At 44.0% G+C, this 14687-nt stretch overlaps 1 pseudogene; it reads right to left on the bottom strand.

Moving 5' to 3' along the window:
* Positions 1-1372: 1372 nt before the first annotated feature.
* Positions 1373-13533, bottom strand: LOC148152174 (uncharacterized; annotated as a pseudogene).
* Between the last annotated feature and the right edge of the window lie 1154 nt (positions 13534-14687).

Raw genomic sequence — 14687 nt, forward strand, 5'->3', positions numbered from 1 at the left:
CCGGGTGTCCCAGAGGTGTTCTCTGAAACGTTCCGCAAGTAGGCGGCCTGTCTCCCCAATATAGAGGAGGTCACATCGGGTGCACCGGATGCAATAGATGATGTGTGTGGAGGTGCAGGTGAATTTGTGGCGGATATGGAAGTATCCCTTGGGGCCTTGGAGGGAAGTAAGGGGGGAGGTGTGGGCGCAAGTTTTGCATTTCTTGCGGTTGCAGGGGAAGGTGCCGAGAGTGAAGGTTGGGTTGGTGGGGGTGTGGACCTGACGAGGGAGTCACGGAGTGAGTGGTCTTTTCGGAACGCTGATAGGGCAGGGGAGGGAAATATATCCCTGGTGGTGGGGTCCGTTTGGAGGTGGCGGAAATGACGGTGGATGATACGCTGTACATGGAGGTTGGTGGGGTGGTAGGTGGGGACCAGTGGGGCTCTGTCCTGGTGGCGGTTGGAGGGGCGGGGCTCAAGGGCGGAGGAGCGGGAAGTGGAAGAGATGCGGTGGAGGGCATCGTCGACCACACAACACTAGGTTATAGTCCAACAGGTTTATTTGGAAACACTAGCTTTCGGAACGCTGCTCCTTCTTCAGGTGGTTATGGAATATAAGACCATACGACACAGAATTTAGAGCAAAAGATTACAGTGTCATGAAACTGAAATTATACATTGAACAAACCTGGATTGTTGTTAAGTCTTTCACCTTTTAGAATGTGTTGCAAGTTTCGGTTCATTAATATGTAAATCCCAGAGCTTCTTTTAAGTCACCTTCTCGAGATAACTTAAGGCTTTATAACAAAAGGTTACATATCAGCTTAGACAATGCATTAAAAGTGTGAGGTTAGTCTGTCTATATCCCGATCTTGAGTCAGATTGGTTCTATTTCCAAACTGGAATTTACAAAATATGACATTGATTGAGTGAGTGCCTGCATTGACTGCCTGCTGATTGTGCAGTTGAGTATAATGTATCTGCAAATATAATTCTGCAAATATAAATTCACCATATAGACTTATATGTGTTTATACATACATGAGAAAGAGAGAGAGAGTGTGTGTGCGTGTGAGTGTGAGTGCATGTGAGAGAGTGTGCTTGCACGTGAGAAAGCTTGGCAAAGTGTGTATCTGTGTGATGGAGTATAAGCCTGTGAGTGGGTGTGTGCTTGGGGGTGTATGTGTGTGTGTATGAGAGAGAGCATGTATATGAGAGAGGGTCTGCGTGAGTGTGTGAATATGTAAGAGTGTGTTCATGTGTATATTGTAGTGGGATCACCTGTAGTGTGACATGAACTCAAGGACTTGGTTGAGGCCTTACCCATGGGTATCCAACTTGGCTATAAGCCTCTGCTCAGCCACTTTGCATTGTTGCCTGTCCCAAAGTCCGCCTTAGAGGATGGTCACTCGAAGATCGAGGCCGAATCTGACCGCTGAAGTGTTTTTCAACTGGGAGAGAACACCCCTGTCTGGTGATTGTTGTGCAGTGTCCATTCATCTGTTGTTGTAGCATCTGCTTAGTCTCGTCAATGTGGCATGCTTTGGGGCATCCTTGCCTGCAATGTATGAGATAGACAACGTTGACTGAGCCACATGAGTGCATGCCGTGTACGTGGTGGGTGGTATCCCCACGAGTAAGGGTGATATCCATGTTGACACTCTGACAAGTCTTACAGCAGTTGCTATGACAGGGTTGTATGGTGTTGTGGTCGATGTTGTCCTGGAGGCTGGGCAGTTTGCTGCGAACAATGGTCCATTTCAGGTTTATCACCTGTTTAAAGGTGAGAAGTGGAGGCATAGGGAAGGTCTTGGCGAGATGCTCATCCTCATCGATAATGTGTTGCAGGCTGTGAAGAACATGGCGTAGTTTATTGGATCCTGGGAAGTACAGGACAACGAAGGGTACACTATCGGTCTGGCTCCTGAGGAAGTCCTTATGGTTTCTCACTGTGGCACATCAGAACTGGCGATTGATGAGTTGAGCTACCCTGTTCTTATGAGAGTATCCTTGATCACCTTCAGGTGTCCATCACATTCCTCATTTGAACAGATCATATGTATGTGTTGGGCTTGTCCATAGGGGATGCACAGCAGGTCAGGCAGCATCCGAGGAGCAGGAGAATCGACGTTTCAGGCATAAGCCCTTCATCAGGAATGAGGCTTATGGGGTTGGGGAGAAGGTAGCTGAGAATGCAATAGGTAGATGAAGATGAGGGAAAATGTGATAGATCAGAGAGGAAGGTGGAGTGGATAGATGGGAAAGCTGATGGACAGGGCAGGTGCCAAGTTGGAGGCTTGAGACTGGGATAATGGGGGAATGGGATATAAGGAAACTGGTGAAATCCGTATTGTCGTGCCAGGGGAGGCTTGGCAACTGCTGGTAGTGATGTCAAATTTTTCCAGTTTCTTGTTCTTGGTATGCATGTACATGGTGTTGTTCTGTCACGTTATCTGCTTGGCAGTGTCGCGTAACTGTACTGCTGTATCTTAAGCACAAGTTGAGAATGTGGGCTCTATCTTGATTTCAAGGTTATGGCTCCTGCTGTAGAGTTGGTGCGCAGGATGATTGAAGAGCTTGCAAGAGGTGTAGTGGCAAAGTCTCTCAGCATAGTCTGTGTTGTTGGTTGACTTGAGTGTGTTCGTGATCCGTAATCCTTTTGGGATCTTTCCTGCTTTCTTGCATTTCTGTAGAAACTTCATGTTTGTGTCAATCTGTGTGAACTTCTTGAAGATCCTCTCCACTTTAAGATGGCAGTTAGTGGTGTCAATGGTAGCCATGATGTGGAGGTGCTGGTGTTGAACTGGGGTGGACAAAGTTAAAAATCACAAAACACCAGGTTATAATCCAACAGGTTTATTTGGAAACACTAGCTTTCGGAGCACTGCTCCTTCATCAGGTGGTTGTGGAGTACAAGACCATAAGACGCAGAATTTTGAGGAAAAGATTACAGCGTCACGCAACTGAAATGATATATTGAACAAATCTGCATTTTTGTTAAGTCTTTCATCTTTTAGAATGAGGTTTCAGTTTATGAATATGTAAACCCCAGAACTTCTTTTAAGTCCCCTTCTTGAGATAACTTAAGGTTTTATAACAAAAGGTGACATCTCAGCTCAGCTAATGCATTAAAGGTGTGAGGTTAATCTGTCTGTATCCCTATCTTGAGTCAGACTCGTTCTATTTCCAAAGTGGAATTTACAAAATTTTACATGGATTGACTGCCTGCAGATTGTGCATTTTTTTGAGCAAAATTGAATGTATCTACAAATATAATTCTGCAAATGCAAATTCACCCCATCAACCTATATGAGTGTGCATGTACATGAGAGAGAGAGAGACAGAGAGAAAATGAGTGTGTGAGTGTGAGTGCATGTGACTCGAGATATCACGTTGTTTGATTTTTAAGGTTCTGTATTAATAGTCACTTCACAGTAGTTTAAGGGGTAAACATTCTCATCAATTTTGTAGTTTTCTATATTCATTGGCAAAATAAATTGCTATAAAATTGGCCTCCAAAGCACTGTGGAGTTTTGGACAGCACTGCTGCCTGGGGTAAATTGCAACATACTGCCTGCTATTGCAAGGAATAGCATGATAGATTTTGAGGTTAAATTTCACCCACCTTATGAGGCAGATTCTGAAGATAGTGCCATAATAGTAGCAGCATAACATTTAGCAACTTGTTCTTATCTTTGTTCTCCAATATATCTTTTTGAGTGGAATTTGAAGTAGGTGGCACTTGCTAGAAACACGCAGACACATTAGCTTATGCAAATGAAAGCTTCTGATGTGAATGTGATGCTGATGCATTTTTGAACTAAAAGATATGCTACACCCTGGGCAGACCACTCAAATAAATTTCAAGAGAAATTGAAAATTATTTTTGTGAAGAGTCTAGAAGGAGTATCATGCATTTTTATTTTTGTTTTTGAGTCCAATTCCATCTCCTATTTCAAGCATAACTTGCTCCTATTCTTTTCTGGGATCATCTTTTATGTGCATCAACTGTTCCAAAAGCTGAAGTAGATCACAGACAGTATGAACATGGATTAGGCTCCTCACCACTTCCCTTAGCTATACAGTGAACTCAGTTGGTGACCTTCAGCGAAATGGAAGCAGCCTCGTCAAAACGGATCCTGAAGTATCAGTGAGTGGACTCTATTGAGTACATAGTCATAGCATAGCAACCAAGTATCTTGAGTCAAAGATGTAATATTGTTGACAAAGGCTGGGATAAATTGAATCTTGAACAAATTCGATAAAACCTTCAATGCTTTGGTTTTGTCAGTATCATGTTCCTATAGGCTCACATGAGAATATACAAGTAGATTTAAGTTGATAAGTTGTGGTTACCAGAGTACAGCCATGAATGTTGATATCAGTAACATTTCACATTTTCTTTTTACAAAGAAGCTCAAATATTCAACAAATTGCATGTTTTACATTGAAATATTTCTGATAGTAAGGGCAATATGCCTGCATTTTAGATACAAGTGAAACTAACGTAATCTGCTTCGGCTAATCTACCATAAGCACTGCTCGGTCAAAATCCAAGGGCTCACTCTCTCGTGACATTGCGGGTGTACCTACACCAAATGGAACAAGAAGGGAGCTCACCACCACCTTCTCAAGGCCTACAAGAGATGGTCAATGAGTACTGGCCCAGCCAGAAATATCCATGCCCTGTGAGTGCATAGATAAAACCTTTGGCTGCTGCATGGACTCTACAAAAAATATTTACATTGATACTAAACTAATGGAGGGGAATTGTAAAATCACAACCAAAGGTTAAAAACAAAACAAAGAAGGATTAGGTTAGAATAAGAAGTATACTTTGGGCATTGGGCCAACTCTTTCCAACAGATCATACACAACTGTTGTTGTCAGAAATTACACAGAAACATAGAAGATAGGAACGGGGGAGACCATTCGGCCCTTCAGGCCTGCTCGCCATTCATTAAGATCAAGGCTGATTGTCAAAATCAATAGGCTAATCATGTTTTCTCCCTATAACCATTGGTCCCATTTGCCCCAAGTGCTATATTTAGCCATCCCTTGAATACTTAGATCATAAGACTACAAGATAATGAGACAGAATTAGGCTTTTCAGCTCATCAAGTCTGCTCATCATTTGATCATGATTAATATGTTTCTCAACCTAATACTTCTGCCTCCTCCCCATCACCTTTAATCCCCCTTAGTAAATAAAAGCCTGTCTGTCTCTGTTTTAAATACAATGCCTTGGTTTCCACAACCTTTGATGGTAATGAGTTCCACAGATTCACCACCTCCTGGCTGAAGAAATTCCTCATCGTCTCAGTTTTGAAGGATCCCCTCTTCACTCTGAGGTTGTGCTCTTGAGTCACCTGACTATTGTAAAACTACATCTGGTTCACCAATGTCTTTGGGAGGAAAAGCTGTCATGCTTACCTAGTCTAGCTTACATGTGACTCCAGACTCAGAGCAATGTGGTTGACTCTTAACTGCCTTCCTAAATGATCCTAACAAGCTGGTCAATTCCAATGGAAACAAGGGATAGGCAATAAATGCTGGCCAGCCAACAACACCAACAATAAATAGGAAAAACCTAACAGTTTCAGTGTTTATTAATTCAAATAGTTTTACTCGTCCTGTTCGAGTGGACAACGCACATTTTTCTACTTTAAATTTCACCTGCAAAGTGTTTGTCCACCATTTAACCTAATTGTGCCCTCTCTTTAGTATCCTTCTCACAATTTCTCAACTTTTTCCAGTTTTATTTGAATTGTTAGCAATGGCCTAATTGTTAGGGTACCTCTCTGCAGATTTTCCTCCAGCTGTACTGGGAATTGTTCCCAATGAATGGAAAGAAGAGATGTCATACATGACCAAGGAAGCCTGGAAGGCAAGATTATTGGAAGTTAGCAGCTGTGCTCTCCATCAGTACATCTGGGTTTGATACCAGAGCACAGTGGATGACCTCCTCTGTGCTGCCAAGGAGAGGCTGAATGGTGAACACACTGTGGCCACAAGGTGGGCAACACAGGATGGCTCTCAAGATGGAAAAGATCAGCCTAGTGGGTAAAAAAAGAATCACATGTCAGGAGTAGCTGCCTCGCTAAGAGTGGCTGCATGTGGGTGACAAATATATGCCTCTCAGTGCCAGTGTCCACTAGGTCTGATGAGAGTGGACTTATGATCAAGACATTCAGGAAGACCCATTGGAGACCTGAGGGATGCCAGACAGAGGAGTGGGTAATTGATCATTACCTGGACACTCACTCTCCTTTTCTGCCTGCAGAAAAAGAAGGGTTATCAGTGCCAGGGAAAGGTGAAGATTTGGCAGATTGAGGTTTTTAGACCTGAAGATCCTTGTAGGCAGTGAAGGAGAAGCTCTCAACCTGGCTGGAGAGTAGGACATTGTTGATGGAGTAATGGGAGTGATGAGCGATCAGTATGATGAGACTAGAAACATGGTGTTCAACTTTAGGCCAAAGGGAAGCATGCAGAAGGTAATTGAGTGAATGGAAATGTCTAAAGGCCTAAACGTTTGTGTTCTTGCAAACAGATATCTGCTTTCCAGACCAACAGATTACTGCAATGAGGGAGAACCTGCAATCCACCTCTAATGAGAAGCAATTGGATCTTCATATGGTGCACCCCTGCTTAACATCCAGGGGTAGGGCCACAAGGTAAAATATGAGCATGTGTTCCAGATAGCAAATGTTTGATGGAAAAGCAGTGGATTTCCATTCCAATTCAGAAATGCCAAGAAAACCTTGCTTCACAGATGATTTGCACAATTTATAGATGTAGGGATCCTGGATAATTGGGCTGTTTCTGGGTTAAGTGAGACCTCTACAAACAGGATAGTCTTCACCTGAACGAGAGGAGTACCAATACCCTGGGGGGGATACAGAGGAACCTCGATTATCCGAATACCAATTATCCAAAAATTGGATTATCCGAAAGAGATCTCGAGGTCCCAACGGATACATTACATCAAAGATGTGTTTCCAACAGTGATTGCATCTTTTGTTTACAGTGATTAAACAGGCACCGTCTCCAAATGACTAACCTCCTGCCATCTCTCTCCCCCCACACATTCCCTGGAGTTCTACAGAGGGGTGTACCCTAAACCCCCCTTCCCCAGGTAATCTCTCCAACATTGTCCTGTACAGGGCAGAGGTGGAACCTGTCAAAAAGTTGCAGTAATCAGTTGTGTGTGTGGTTGTGACTGCGTGTGTGTGTGAGAGAGAGTGCTATTGGGAGACTTACCTCACAAAGGCAACTGCAGCAGTCCTGTTGTTGGGATCCAGCCCAGCTGCCCCAGAGAGGGAGCGGGTATGTATGGAGTTGGGGACGGGTGGGGGGGGAGGGGTGGTGTTGAATGAGGTTGGGGGTAGGGTGTGTTGGGGGGGTGGGGGGTGGTGTTGGACTGGGTTGGAGGCAGGGGGTGTTGGGGGATGGTGACAGAGTGTGTTGGGTGGGTGGGGGTGGTGTTGGGGGCTGGGGAGTGGAGATAGATGGCTGTTGGGATCGTGGGACTGTGTTAGATGGGGTTGGGAGCAGGGGGGTGTTGGGGGTGGGTGGGTGGTGTTGGATGGGGTTGGGGGTGGTAATGGACAGGTGGGGGGTGGGGACGGTATTGGAGGGCGGGTTGCAGTGTTGCATGGGGTTGGGGGCGGGGGGTGGTATTGAGGGTGGGGGCAGTGTTGCACGGGGTTGTGGGACGGATTTGGGGGCGATGGGTGGTATTGCACGTGTTTGGGGGTGGTATTGGGGGCGGGGGTAGTGTTGCATGGGTTGGGGGCATGGGGCAGTGTTGGGGATGGGGCGATGTTGCACAGGGTTGGGGCAGGGGGTGGTATTGAGGGTGGGGGCGGTGTTGCATGGGGTTGTGGGGTGGATTTGTGGGTGAGGGGTGATATTGCACGGGGTTGGGGGTGGTATTGGGGGTGGGGGTAGTGTTGCATGGGTTGGGTGGGGGGGTGGTGTTGGGGATGGGGGGTGATCTTACACGTTTTCTGCTGCTGCAGTCTCCTGAACGGGAGCTGACTTTAAAAACTCTGAGTCCCAGAGGAAAGGCATTTAATTGATTATCCGAATAATCGATTATCCGAACAAAATAGTGCCCACCCATCACGTTCAGATAATCGAGGTTCTCCTAATGCTATTCAGGTGAGTTTAAACTAATTCAGCAGAGGGATGGGAACCTAAACTGTAGTTCGAGTATATAGGAGATTGAGAGTAGTGAGGTCCGAAATAAGGTTTCAAGGTAGCAAGAGGGGACTGGCAAGCAAGAAGTTGGTTTTGAATTGTGTCTACTTCAACGCCAGGAGCGTCCGAAATAAGGTGGGTGAACTTGAAGCATGGGATTTTGATGTTGTGGCCATTTCAGAGACATGGGTAGAGCAGAGACAGGAATGGTTGCTGCAGGTTGAATTTAGATGTTTCAGTAAGAACTGGGAAGTGGTAAAAGGTAGGGGTTGGGGGGATGGCATTGTTAATCAGGGACAATATTACAAATGCATAAAGGATGTTTGAGGACTCGTCTACAGAGGTAGTATGAGCTGAGGTTAGAAACAGGAAAGGCGAGGTCATCCTGTTGGAAGTTTTCCACAGGCCTCTGAATAGTTCCAGAGATGTGGAGGAAAGGATCACAAAGATGATTCTTAATAAGAGTGAGAATGACAGGGTAGTTGTTATGGGGGCTTTAACTATCCAAATATTGACTGAGAATACTACAGATTAAGGACTTTAGATAGGTCAGTTTTTTTCCAATGTGTGCAGGAAGGTTTCCTACACAGTATGTAGACAGACCAACAAAGAGCGATACTGCATTAGATTTGATATTGGGTAATGAACCCGGCCAGGTGTTAGATTTGGAGGTAGTTGAGCCCTTTGGTGAAAGCGACCACAACTCAGTTCTGTTTACTACAGTGATGGAAAGGGATAGGTATATACCACAGGGTAATAGTTATCATTGGGGGAAAGGCAATTACAATGAGATTAGGCAAGATTTAGGGTGGGGAAGGAAACTGTAGGGAATGGGCGCAATTGAAATGTGGAGCTTATTCAAGTATCAGCTACTCAGTGTCCTTGATAAGTATGGACCTGTCAGGCAGGGAGGAAGTTGTCATGCATGGGAGCCATGGTTTACTAAGGAAGTTGAATCTCTTATTAAATGGAAGAGGAAAGCTTATGTTAGGATGAGATGTGAAGGCTCAGTTAGGGCACTTGAAAGTTACAAGGTAGCCAGAAAAGACCTAAAGAGAGAGGTAAGAAGGGCCAGGAGGGGACATGAGAAGTCATTGGCAGATAAGAACAAGGAAAACCTGAAGGCATATCAGGAATAAAAGAATGACTAGAGTAAGATTAGGGCTATTCAAGTATAATAGTGGAGAGTTCTTTGTGGAGTCAGAGGAGATAGGGGAAGTGCTAAATTAATATTTTTCATCAGTATTCACACTGGAAAATGACAATCTTGTCAAGGAGAATACTGAGATACAGGTTACTAGACTAGACAGGATTGAGGTGAAAATGTGTTGCTGGAAAAGCGCAGCAGGTCAGGCAGCATCCAAGGAACAGGAGAATCGACGTTTCGGGCATAAGCCCTTCTTCAGGAAAGAAGGATTGAGGTTCACAAGGAGGAGGTATTAGCAATTCTGGAAAGTCTGAAAATGGGCTGGATGGGATTTATCCGAGGATTCTCTGGGAAGCCAGGGAGGAGATTGCAGAACCTTTGGCTTTGATCTTTATGTTATAATTGTCTGCAGGAATAGTGGAAGAAGACTGGAGGAGAGCATGTTGTCCCCTTGTTCAAGAAGGGGACTAGAGACAACCCTGGCAATTATAGACCAGTGAGCCTTACTTCAGTTGTCGGTAAAGTGTTGAAAGGGTTTTAAGAGGTAGGATTTTAAATCACCTAGAAAAGAATAAGTTGATTATGGATAATCAACACGGTTTTATGAAGGGTTGGTCATGCCTCACAAACCTTATTGAGTTCCTTGAGAAGGTGACCAAACAGGTGGATGAGGGTAAAGGGATTGATGTGGTGTATTTGGATTTCAGTAAGGTGTTTGATAAGGTTCCCCATTGTAGGCTACTGCACAAAATACGGAGGCATGGGATTGAGGGTGATTTAACAACTTGGATCAGAAATTGACTAGCTGAAAGAAGACAAAAGGTGGTGGTTGATAGGAAATGTTCATCCTGGAGTTCAGTTACTGGTGGTATACTGCTAGGATATGTTTTGCCCAGATGAGGGCATAGAAGGATGGGTTGGTAAATTTGCGGATGATACTAAGATTGGTAGAGTTGTTGATAGTGCAAAGCATGTTGTAGGTTACAGAGGGACATAGATAAGCTACAGAGCTGGGCTGAGAGGTGGCAAGTGGAGTTTAATGCAAAAAAGTGTGGAAAGAGTAACAGGAATGCAGAGTATGGGACTAATGTAAAGATTCCTCTCGTGTGGATGGCCCATTAGGCCTGATAAGGGAGGCTCATTCATTTTCCACCATTATCCCAAATGGTATGATACAATCTGCCTTGAAAGTGAAAATCTGCCCTAGGTTTTTGTTTTTATGACCTGATCATTAACACAGCTTGAGCAAAACACAGAAAGAAAACTGTGAAGGAGGGGGTGGGGGTGTATAATATGTCTGTCTGTCTGATAGTTGAGAATTGCTGTGCATCTTACAGAAACTTCTCAGTTCTCAAAACTTCAGTTCAATGAAAGGAATCCAGTTTTGTTTCTGTAATATAATTCTTTTGACCATTCTTTCCTTGCAGTCAGTAAAAGACAAAACCCACCCATCAGATAGTTAGAAATTTCAGGAGAAAATCTCCAGCTAGTTGTTGGTTATCTTTTTTTAGCATCTTTGTTCTCTGTGCCTCCTCATGACTTATGTTACAAACACTGACATGGTAAATTTTCTCATCTTTTTTAATGTATTGCCTTCAAAACAGTATTATCATAACCATAGCAGAACCATTTCACTCACTGAAAGATATCTGAGAGGCCATAAGTATGATAACTTTGTCTGAAGATATTTTAAAAGCCTAGTTAGTAGAGGTCATGTTTGACCTGCTATTGCTGTTGAGCTGATTGAGAGGATCAGATATCAGAACTAACTCACTTGCAACAGCATTGTCTGCCTGGGAGACAGGACATAACATGGATACTAGATAAGTCCTCACAATTGCCTGAAATGGACCAAAGGCAATAAAACAGCATTCTTTGGCACTTTCAGTAGCGTAATACATAAGGGAACTGCATGAATTGATATTATCCAAACTGACTACAATGTTCCACTTTACTCCCTCATCTACTTTGAATTGGGTATCACTGCCAGAGTAATAGTAAGACTTCAATGTCTGTAAACCAATGGGAAAATAGTAGACGGGTTATTTTTTTAACATGCGATTTCTCTCTTCTTCTGCTGAAGGTCCAGGATTATTGTTAAGCAATATATCTTCATGAACGGGGGCTATCTTCAGGTACATCACATAAATAAATGCCATTCCTCATGTGTGTAACAAAACAAGATACACTGCAACAACTCACCAAGGTTCCTTCCACAGCATCTCCCAAACCCAAGTCTTCTATTATTGAGAGGGATAAAGGCATTAGATGCTTAGGGACAGCATAGGGCACCACAGACAATACACCATTGTGACTTGGAACTATATATCATTCCTTCACTATTGTTAGGTCAAAATCATGGAGCTCCCTCTCTGGCCCACTTCTTTCCACTGCCTCCCGCTGAGTGCCACCTTCCCCTGCAAGAAAGATAAAACCGTGCCAGTGAGTGGCCTACAATATGTGACTGTCTTGGTCGAATGAGTTGCCAATAAGTTATTTTATTTGCCCATTCACAAGATGACAGTGCTGCTGGCTGGGCTAAAATTTATTGCCCATCACTAATTAAAGTCAATCACATTGCTGTGGTCTGGAGTCATATGTAGGCCAGACAAGGTAAGGATGGCAGCTTCCTTCCCTAAAAGACATTAATGATCCAGACAGATTTGTGGTCATCATCAAACTCTTAAATCCAGATTTTTATTGAATTCAAATTCCACAACTCGCCATGTCAGGATTTAAATCTGCCATCTCTAGATTAACAATCTAGTGGTAATGCCACTAGGCCATCACCTCTCCTTAAAATGAGTTTCGAGTTTTCTCCAAATTAGAGGAAAGATTTAGAGGGATATGGGCCAAACATGGGCAAATGATTCTAGTTCAGTTTAGGAAACCTGGTCAGCATGGACAGTTTGGGGCGAATGATGTGTTTCTATGATGATTTGGAGATGCTGGTGTTGGACTGGGGGTGTACAAAGTTAAAAATCACACAACACCAGGTTATAGTCCAACAGGTTGAATTGGAAGCACTACCTTTCGGAGCGCCGCTCCTTCATCAGGTGGTTGTGGAGGACACAATTGTAAGGCACAGAATTTATAGCAAACATTTACAGTGTGATGTAACTGAAATTACACGTTGAAAAATACCTTGATTGTCTGTTGAGTCTTTCATCTGTTTGAATACTATGATAGTTTCACTTCTTTCATGTGTAAATCACAAAACCTTTTTTATATATATAAAAGTTGCATTCTCAGGTTAGCTGTAACAATGGGTGATAGCGAGACAATATGTTGAAGGTGTTAGCCCCCTGTGTTCTCTCTCTATGCTATGATGTTTAGATTGACTCTAATCTAAAAAGTGAGATATCAGAATTTTACATGAATTCATGCAGTTTTTGAGCAAAGTACAATGTAACTCTGCAAGTACAAATTCACCTCACAAAATATATGTGTGCATGTGGGTCTTTGTCTGCCTGTGTGTGTGTCTGTCTGGGTTGGGGATTGTGAGTGTGAGAGAGAGTGTGTGTGTGTGTGTGTAGTGAGTGTAGAGTGTCTTAAGTCTGTGAGGGGGTGCATGTGTGAGTGTGGGAGTGTGTGTGCTTGTCTGGGCATCCTTGCCTGCAACGTATAAGATAGACAACGTTGGCTGAGTCACATGAGTACCTGCCATGCACAAGGTGGGAGGTGTCCCCACGTGTCATGGTGGTATCTATGTGCACACTCTGACACACTCTGACACGTCTTGCAGTGCCTACTGTGACAGGGTTGTATGGAGTTGTCCTGAGAGCCGGGCAGCTTGCAACGAACAATGATCTGTTTGAGGTTTGGCGGTTGTTTAAAGGCAAATAGTGGAGGTGTGGGGAAGGTCTGAGCGAGGTGCTCCTCTTCATTGATAATGTATTGCAGGTCAGGAAGAACATGGCATAGTTTTTCAGCTCCTGGGAAATACTGAACAACAAAGGGTACCCTGTCAGTTGCAGCACGTGTCTGTCTCCTGAGGAGGTAATTACGGTTCCTTGCTGTGGCATGTCGGAACTGGCGGTCGATGAGTTGAGCATTGTACCCCGTTCTTGTGAGGGCATCCCCGAGTACTTCCAGGTGTCCGTCACGTTCCTCCTCATCTGAGCAGATCCGGTGTATGCGTAGGGCTTGTCCATAGGGGATGGCTGTTTTAATATGTTTTGGGTGGAAGCTGGAGAAGTGTAGCATTGTGAGATTGTCTGTGGGTTTGCAGTAGAGCGTGGTGCTGAGGTGTCCATCCTTGATAGAGATGCGTGTGTCCAAGAATGAGACAGATAGTCGAGAGTAGTCCATGGTGAGTTTGATGGTGGGATGAGTTTCATCCTACCATCAAACTCACCATGGACTACTCTCCAAGGCAGACTTCAGGACAGGCAGCAGCGAAAAGTGGCCGGGCAGAGGCTGATAGCTAAGTTCGGTACCCATAGGGAGGGCCTCAACTGAGACCTTCAGTTCATGTCACATTACAGGTGACCACCATTGCACTATACACACACACAGACACTCCTACACACACGCACTCACACACACAGGCACTCCTATACATACATATATACACAGACACCCACACACACCCTTACAGGCACACACACTCCCACACTCACACAGGCATCCTCTCAGAAACTTAGACTACTCTACACTCATGCACACACACATACACTCTCTCTCACAGACACTCACAACACCCCACCCCAGACACGCACACACACTCCCACACTTACACATGCACCCCCTCACAGACTTAAGACACTCTATACTCACTACACACACACACATACACTCTCTCTCACACTCACAACCCCAACCCAGACAGACACACACACAGACAGACAAAGACCCACATGCACACATATATTTTGTGGGATGAATTTGTACTTGCAGAGTTACATTGTACTTTGCTCAAAAACTGCATGCATTCATGTAAAACTCTGTTATCTCACTTTTTAGATTAGAATCAATCTAAACATCATAGCATAGAGAGAGAACACAGGGGGCTAACACCTTCAACATATTGTCTAGCTATCACCGATTGTTACAGCTAACCTGAGAATGCAACTTTTATATATATATAAAAGGTTTTGTGATTTACACATGAAAGAAGTGAAACTATCATGGTATTCAAACAGATGAAAGACTCAACAGACAATCAAGGTATTTTCCAATGTATAATTTCAGTTACATCACACTGCAAATTTTTGCTATAAATTCTATGTTTTAGGATTGAGTCCTCCACTATCACCTGATGAAGGAGCAACGCTCCGAAAGCTAGTGTGCTTCCAATTAAACCTTTTGGACTATAACCTCACAGACTTGGACCCCTTAACACTCACACACACACACAT

The sequence above is a fragment of the Chiloscyllium plagiosum genome, unplaced genomic scaffold, assembly GCF_037043375.1.
Source record: "Chiloscyllium plagiosum isolate Xiang-an unplaced genomic scaffold, Cpla_swu_hap1 HiC_scaffold_1, whole genome shotgun sequence".
Lineage (NCBI taxonomy): Eukaryota > Metazoa > Chordata > Chondrichthyes > Orectolobiformes > Hemiscylliidae > Chiloscyllium > Chiloscyllium plagiosum.